General features: G+C 55.8%; 1 non-coding gene across 1 annotated transcript in view; it reads left to right on the top strand.

Annotated features, from left to right (window-relative positions):
* Positions 1 to 8102: 8102 nt before the first annotated feature.
* Positions 8103 to 8185, top strand: part of LOC144418525 (small subunit ribosomal RNA) — a 1810-nt gene continuing 1727 nt past the window's right edge. The window contains exon 1 of the ribosomal RNA XR_013473515.1: positions 8103 to 8185. This exon is cut by the window's right edge and continues 1727 nt beyond it. This is a non-coding gene — a ribosomal RNA (small subunit ribosomal RNA).

Here is an 8185-nt window from a genome sequence, read left to right as displayed (position 1 = left end):
AAAGTGCTGCGTCGCCGGCATCGGCGTCGAAAGAAGCCGAGCCAAAAAAAGTTAAAGTACAAACGTGCAAGCATACTAACCTAACCCTAGGTAAGGCATGTCAGAGCGAAAGACAGTAATTTCGAATGAGCCATGAAAGAGCGGTGCGGGGCCGGTCGGAGCGCACCCTTTTCTCGGTGGCTGGCGGGCGAGAGAGTGCTGCGTCGCCGGCATCGGCGTCGAAAGAAGCCGAGCCAAAAAAAGTTAAAGTACAAACGTGCAAGCATACTAACCTAACCCTAGGTAAGGCATGTCAGAGCGAAAGACAGTAATTTCGAATGAGCCAAGAAAGAGCGGTGCGGGGCCGGTCGGAGCGCACCCTTTTCTCGGTGGCTGGCGGGCGAGAGAGTGCTGCGTCGCCGGCATCGGCGTCGAAAGAAGCCGAGCCGAAAAAAGTTAAAGTACAAACGTGCAAGCATACTAACCTAACCCTAGGTAAGGCATGTCAGAGCGAAAGACAGTAAACTCGAATGAGCCATGAAAGAGCGGTGCGGGGCCGGTCGGAGCGCACCCTTTTCTCGGTGGCTGGCGGGCGAGAGAGTGCTGCGTCGCCGGCATCGGCGTCGAAAGAAGCCGAGCCAAAAAAAGTTAAAGTACAAACGTGCAAGCATACTAACCTAACCCTAGGTAAGGCATGTCAGAGCGAAAGACAGTAATTTCGAATGAGCCATGAAAGAGCGGTGCGGGGCCGGTCGGAGCGCACCCTTTTCTCGGTGGCTGGCGGGCGAGAGAGTGCTGCGTCGCCGGCATCGGCGTCGAAAGAAGCCGAGCCGAAAAAAGTTAAAGTACAAACGTGCAAGCATACTAACCTAACCCTAGGTAAGGCATGTCAGAGCGAAAGACAGTAATTTCGAATGAGCCAAGAAAGAGCGGTGCGGGGCCGGTCGGAGCGCACCCTTTTCTCGGTGGCTGGCGGGCGAGAGAGTGCTGCGTCGCCGGCATCGGCGTCGAAAGAAGCCGAGCCGAAAAAAGTTAAAGTACAAACGTGCAAGCATACTAACCTAACCCTAGGTAAGGCATGTCAGAGCGAAAGACAGTAATTTCGAATGAGCCAAGAAAGAGCGGTGCGGGGCCGGTCGGAGCGCACCCTTTTCTCGGTGGCTGGCGGGCGAGAGAGTGCTGCGTCGCCGGCATCGGCGTCGGAAGAAGCCGAGCCGAAAAAAGTTAAAGTACAAACGTGCAAGCATACTAACCTAACCCTAGGTAAGGCATGTCAGAGCGAAAGACAGTAAACTCGAATGAGCCATGAAAGAGCGGTGCGGGGCCGGTCGGAGCGCACCCTTTTCTCGGTGGCTGGCGGGCGAGAGAGTGCTGCGTCGCCGGCATCGGCGTCGAAAAAAGCCGAGCCGAAAAAAGTTAAAGTACAAACGTGCAAGCATACTAACCTAACCCTAGGTAAGGCATGTCAGAGCGAAAGACAGTAATTTCGAATGAGCCAAGAAAGAGCGGTGCGGGGCCGGTCGGAGCGCACCCTTTTCTCGGTGGCTGGCGGGCGAGAGAGTGCTGCGTCGCCGGCATCGGCGTCGAAAGAAGCCGAGCCGAAAAAAGTTAAAGTACAAACGTGCAAGCATACTAACCTAACCCTAGGTAAGGCATGTCAGAGCGAAAGACAGTAAACTCGAATGAGCCATGAAAGAGCGGTGCGGGGCCGGTCGGAGCGCACCCTTTTCTCGGTGGCTGGCGGGCGAGAGAGTGCTGCGTCGCCGGCATCGGCGTCGAAAGAAGCCGAGCCAAAAAAAGTTAAAGTACAAACGTGCAAGCATACTAACCTAACCCTAGGTAAGGCATGTCAGAGCGAAAGACAGTAATTTCGAATGAGCCATGAAAGAGCGGTGCGGGGCCGGTCGGAGCGCACCCTTTTCTCGGTGGCTGGCGGGCGAGAGAGTGCTGCGTCGCCGGCATCGGCGTCGAAAGAAGCCGAGCCGAAAAAAGTTAAAGTACAAACGTGCAAGCATACTAACCTAACCCTAGGTAAGGCATGTCAGAGCGAAAGACAGTAATTTCGAATGAGCCAAGAAAGAGCGGTGCGGGGCCGGTCGGAGCGCACCCTTTTCTCGGTGGCTGGCGGGCGAGAGAGTGCTGCGTCGCCGGCATCGGCGTCGAAAGAAGCCGAGCCGAAAAAAGTTAAAGTACAAACGTGCAAGCATACTAACCTAACCCTAGGTAAGGCATGTCAGAGCGAAAGACAGTAAACTCGAATGAGCCAAGAAAGAGCGGTGCGGGGCCGGTCGGAGCGCACCCTTTTCTCGGTGGCTGGCGGGCGAGAGAGTGCTGCGTCGCCGGCATCGGCGTCGAAAGAAGCCGAGCCGAAAAAAGTTAAAGTACAAACGTGCAAGCATACTAACCTAACCCTAGGTAAGGCATGTCAGAGCGAAAGACAGTAAACTCGAATGAGCCATGAAAGAGCGGTGCGGGGCCGGTCGGAGCGCACCCTTTTCTCGGTGGCTGGCGGGCGAGAGAGTGCTGCGTCGCCGGCATCGGCGTCGAAAGAAGCCGAGCCAAAAAAAGTTAAAGTACAAACGTGCAAGCATACTAACCTAACCCTAGGTAAGGCATGTCAGAGCGAAAGACAGTAATTTCGAATGAGCCATGAAAGAGCGGTGCGGGGCCGGTCGGAGCGCACCCTTTTCTCGGTGGCTGGCGGGCGAGAGAGTGCTGCGTCGCCGGCATCGGCGTCGAAAGAAGCCGAGCCGAAAAAAGTTAAAGTACAAACGTGCAAGCATACTAACCTAACCCTAGGTAAGGCATGTCAGAGCGAAAGACAGTAATTTCGAATGAGCCAAGAAAGAGCGGTGCGGGGCCGGTCGGAGCGCACCCTTTTCTCGGTGGCTGGCGGGCGAGAAAGTGCTGCGTCGCCGGCATCGGCGTCGAAAGAAGCCGAGCCAAAAAAAGTTAAAGTACAAACGTGCAAGCATACTAACCTAACCCTAGGTAAGGCATGTCAGAGCGAAAGACAGTAATTTCGAATGAGCCATGAAAGAGCGGTGCGGGGCCGGTCGGAGCGCACCCTTTTCTCGGTGGCTGGCGGGCGAGAGAGTGCTGCGTCGCCGGCATCGGCGTCGAAAGAAGCCGAGCCAAAAAAAGTTAAAGTACAAACGTGCAAGCATACTAACCTAACCCTAGGTAAGGCATGTCAGAGCGAAAGACAGTAATTTCGAATGAGCCAAGAAAGAGCGGTGCGGGGCCGGTCGGAGCGCACCCTTTTCTCGGTGGCTGGCGGGCGAGAGAGTGCTGCGTCGCCGGCATCGGCGTCGAAAGAAGCCGAGCCGAAAAAAGTTAAAGTACAAACGTGCAAGCATACTAACCTAACCCTAGGTAAGGCATGTCAGAGCGAAAGACAGTAAACTCGAATGAGCCATGAAAGAGCGGTGCGGGGCCGGTCGGAGCGCACCCTTTTCTCGGTGGCTGGCGGGCGAGAGAGTGCTGCGTCGCCGGCATCGGCGTCGAAAGAAGCCGAGCCAAAAAAAGTTAAAGTACAAACGTGCAAGCATACTAACCTAACCCTAGGTAAGGCATGTCAGAGCGAAAGACAGTAATTTCGAATGAGCCATGAAAGAGCGGTGCGGGGCCGGTCGGAGCGCACCCTTTTCTCGGTGGCTGGCGGGCGAGAGAGTGCTGCGTCGCCGGCATCGGCGTCGAAAGAAGCCGAGCCGAAAAAAGTTAAAGTACAAACGTGCAAGCATACTAACCTAACCCTAGGTAAGGCATGTCAGAGCGAAAGACAGTAATTTCGAATGAGCCAAGAAAGAGCGGTGCGGGGCCGGTCGGAGCGCACCCTTTTCTCGGTGGCTGGCGGGCGAGAAAGTGCTGCGTCGCCGGCATCGGCGTCGAAAGAAGCCGAGCCAAAAAAAGTTAAAGTACAAACGTGCAAGCATACTAACCTAACCCTAGGTAAGGCATGTCAGAGCGAAAGACAGTAATTTCGAATGAGCCATGAAAGAGCGGTGCGGGGCCGGTCGGAGCGCACCCTTTTCTCGGTGGCTGGCGGGCGAGAGAGTGCTGCGTCGCCGGCATCGGCGTCGAAAGAAGCCGAGCCAAAAAAAGTTAAAGTACAAACGTGCAAGCATACTAACCTAACCCTAGGTAAGGCATGTCAGAGCGAAAGACAGTAATTTCGAATGAGCCAAGAAAGAGCGGTGCGGGGCCGGTCGGAGCGCACCCTTTTCTCGGTGGCGGGCGGGCGAGAGAGTGCTGCGTCGCCGGCATCGGCGTCGAAAGAAGCCGAGCCGAAAAAAGTTAAAGTACAAACGTGCAAGCATACTAACCTAACCCTAGGTAAGGCATGTCAGAGCGAAAGACAGTAAACTCGAATGAGCCATGAAAGAGCGGTGCGGGGCCGGTCGGAGCGCACCCTTTTCTCGGTGGCTGGCGGGCGAGAGAGTGCTGCGTCGCCGGCATCGGCGTCGAAAGAAGCCGAGCCAAAAAAAGTTAAAGTACAAACGTGCAAGCATACTAACCTAACCCTAGGTAAGGCATGTCAGAGCGAAAGACAGTAATTTCGAATGAGCCATGAAAGAGCGGTGCGGGGCCGGTCGGAGCGCACCCTTTTCTCGGTGGCTGGCGGGCGAGAGAGTGCTGCGTCGCCGGCATCGGCGTCGAAAGAAGCCGAGCCGAAAAAAGTTAAAGTACAAACGTGCAAGCATACTAACCTAACCCTAGGTAAGGCATGTCAGAGCGAAAGACAGTAATTTCGAATGAGCCAAGAAAGAGCGGTGCGGGGCCGGTCGGAGCGCACCCTTTTCTCGGTGGCTGGCGGGCGAGAAAGTGCTGCGTCGCCGGCATCGGCGTCGAAAGAAGCCGAGCCAAAAAAAGTTAAAGTACAAACGTGCAAGCATACTAACCTAACCCTAGGTAAGGCATGTCAGAGCGAAAGACAGTAATTTCGAATGAGCCAAGAAAGAGCGGTGCGGGGCCGGTCGGAGCGCACCCTTTTCTCGGTGGCTGGCGGGCGAGAGAGTGCTGCGTCGCCGGCATCGGCGTCGAAAGAAGCCGAGCCGAAAAAAGTTAAAGTACAAACGTGCAAGCATACTAACCTAACCCTAGGTAAGGCATGTCAGAGCGAAAGACAGTAATTTCGAATGAGCCAAGAAAGAGCGGTGCGGGGCCGGTCGGAGCGCACCCTTTTCTCGGTGGCTGGCGGGCGAGAGAGTGCTGCGTCGCCGGCATCGGCGTCGGAAGAAGCCGAGCCGAAAAAAGTTAAAGTACAAACGTGCAAGCATACTAACCTAACCCTAGGTAAGGCATGTCAGAGCGAAAGACAGTAAACTCGAATGAGCCATGAAAGAGCGGTGCGGGGCCGGTCGGAGCGCACCCTTTTCTCGGTGGCTGGCGGGCGAGAGAGTGCTGCGTCGCCGGCATCGGCGTCGAAAAAAGCCGAGCCGAAAAAAGTTAAAGTACAAACGTGCAAGCATACTAACCTAACCCTAGGTAAGGCATGTCAGAGCGAAAGACAGTAATTTCGAATGAGCCAAGAAAGAGCGGTGCGGGGCCGGTCGGAGCGCACCCTTTTCTCGGTGGCTGGCGGGCGAGAGAGTGCTGCGTCGCCGGCATCGGCGTCGAAAGAAGCCGAGCCGAAAAAAGTTAAAGTACAAACGTGCAAGCATACTAACCTAACCCTAGGTAAGGCATGTCAGAGCGAAAGACAGTAAACTCGAATGAGCCATGAAAGAGCGGTGCGGGGCCGGTCGGAGCGCACCCTTTTCTCGGTGGCTGGCGGGCGAGAGAGTGCTGCGTCGCCGGCATCGGCGTCGAAAGAAGCCGAGCCAAAAAAAAAAAAGTACAAACGTGCAAGCATACTAACCTAACCCTAGGTAAGGCATGTCAGAGCGAAAGACAGTAATTTCGAATGAGCCATGAAAGAGCGGTGCGGGGCCGGTCGGAGCGCACCCTTTTCTCGGTGGCTGGCGGGCGAGAGAGTGCTGCGTCGCCGGCATCGGCGTCGAAAGAAGCCGAGCCGAAAAAAGTTAAAGTACAAACGTGCAAGCATACTAACCTAACCCTAGGTAAGGCATGTCAGAGCGAAAGACAGTAATTTCGAATGAGCCAAGAAAGAGCGGTGCGGGGCCGGTCGGAGCGCACCCTTTTCTCGGTGGCTGGCGGGCGAGAGAGTGCTGCGTCGCCGGCATCGGCGTCGAAAGAAGCCGAGCCGAAAAAAGTTAAAGTACAAACGTGCAAGCATACTAACCTAACCCTAGGTAAGGCATGTCAGAGCGAAAGACAGTAATTTCGAATGAGCCAAGAAAGAGCGGTGCGGGGCCGGTCGGAGCGCACCCTTTTCTCGGTGGCTGGCGGGCGAGAGAGTGCTGCGTCGCCGGCATCGGCGTCGGAAGAAGCCGAGCCGAAAAAAGTTAAAGTACAAACGTGCAAGCATACTAACCTAACCCTAGGTAAGGCATGTCAGAGCGAAAGACAGTAAACTCGAATGAGCCATGAAAGAGCGGTGCGGGGCCGGTCGGAGCGCACCCTTTTCTCGGTGGCTGGCGGGCGAGAGAGTGCTGCGTCGCCGGCATCGGCGTCGAAAAAAGCCGAGCCGAAAAAAGTTAAAGTACAAACGTGCAAGCATACTAACCTAACCCTAGGTAAGGCATGTCAGAGCGAAAGACAGTAATTTCGAATGAGCCAAGAAAGAGCGGTGCGGGGCCGGTCGGAGCGCACCCTTTTCTCGGTGGCTGGCGGGCGAGAGAGTGCTGCGTCGCCGGCATCGGCGTCGAAAGAAGCCGAGCCGAAAAAAGTTAAAGTACAAACGTGCAAGCATACTAACCTAACCCTAGGTAAGGCATGTCAGAGCGAAAGACAGTAAACTCGAATGAGCCATGAAAGAGCGGTGCGGGGCCGGTCGGAGCGCACCCTTTTCTCGGTGGCTGGCGGGCGAGAGAGTGCTGCGTCGCCGGCATCGGCGTCGAAAGAAGCCGAGCCAAAAAAAGTTAAAGTACAAACGTGCAAGCATACTAACCTAACCCTAGGTAAGGCATGTCAGAGCGAAAGACAGTAATTTCGAATGAGCCATGAAAGAGCGGTGCGGGGCCGGTCGGAGCGCACCCTTTTCTCGGTGGCTGGCGGGCGAGAGAGTGCTGCGTCGCCGGCATCGGCGTCGAAAGAAGCCGAGCCGAAAAAAGTTAAAGTACAAACGTGCAAGCATACTAACCTAACCCTAGGTAAGGCATGTCAGAGCGAAAGACAGTAATTTCGAATGAGCCAAGAAAGAGCGGTGCGGGGCCGGTCGGAGCGCACCCTTTTCTCGGTGGCTGGCGGGCGAGAAAGTGCTGCGTCGCCGGCATCGGCGTCGAAAGAAGCCGAGCCAAAAAAAGTTAAAGTACAAACGTGCAAGCATACTAACCTAACCCTAGGTAAGGCATGTCAGAGCGAAAGACAGTAATTTCGAATGAGCCATGAAAGAGCGGTGCGGGGCCGGTCGGAGCGCACCCTTTTCTCGGTGGCTGGCGGGCGAGAGAGTGCTGCGTCGCCGGCATCGGCGTCGAAAGAAGCCGAGCCAAAAAAAGTTAAAGTACAAACGTGCAAGCATACTAACCTAACCCTAGGTAAGGCATGTCAGAGCGAAAGACAGTAATTTCGAATGAGCCAAGAAAGAGCGGTGCGGGGCCGGTCGGAGCGCACCCTTTTCTCGGTGGCTGGCGGGCGAGAGAGTGCTGCGTCGCCGGCATCGGCGTCGAAAGAAGCCGAGCCGAAAAAAGTTAAAGTACAAACGCGATGCTAATGAGCGAGCCGTTGTCTCGACTAATATGTAGGGGGCGTTCGATCGAGCGTCTGGCTTGAGCGCTTGTCGGCCTAGCAGAACGGTCGCATTGTTATGCCCGGGTTTTAGGCACCGCTGCAGGCGGCCGGCAGAGCTCTTGTTTGTGCGAAACTGAATGGATCGAGCCCGAGAGAGGGCGAGCAAAGAAAAAACGCAAATCGCTCCGCCTGGCACTGCCGGCGAGAGCGTGGACGTCGCGGCCAGCGACTGTCGAAGCTGAGTACGGCCGCAGGCGATCGCCTCGGTCTTAAACGAATGCGACGAGCACGCGCCGGGCGGCCCAGCAAGGGCCGAGCGCAGCTGTCGCAGCTATCTGGTTGATCCTGCCAGTAGTGATATGCTTGTCTCAAAGATTAAGCCATGCAGGTGCAAGTACGAGTTCTCGTAAAGCGA

This window comes from Styela clava, unplaced genomic scaffold (assembly GCF_964204865.1).
Source record: "Styela clava unplaced genomic scaffold, kaStyClav1.hap1.2 HAP1_SCAFFOLD_18, whole genome shotgun sequence".
NCBI lineage: Eukaryota > Metazoa > Chordata > Ascidiacea > Stolidobranchia > Styelidae > Styela > Styela clava.
Note: the sequence above shows the minus strand (reverse complement) of the source record. Positions and strands in the feature narration are given on the sequence as shown.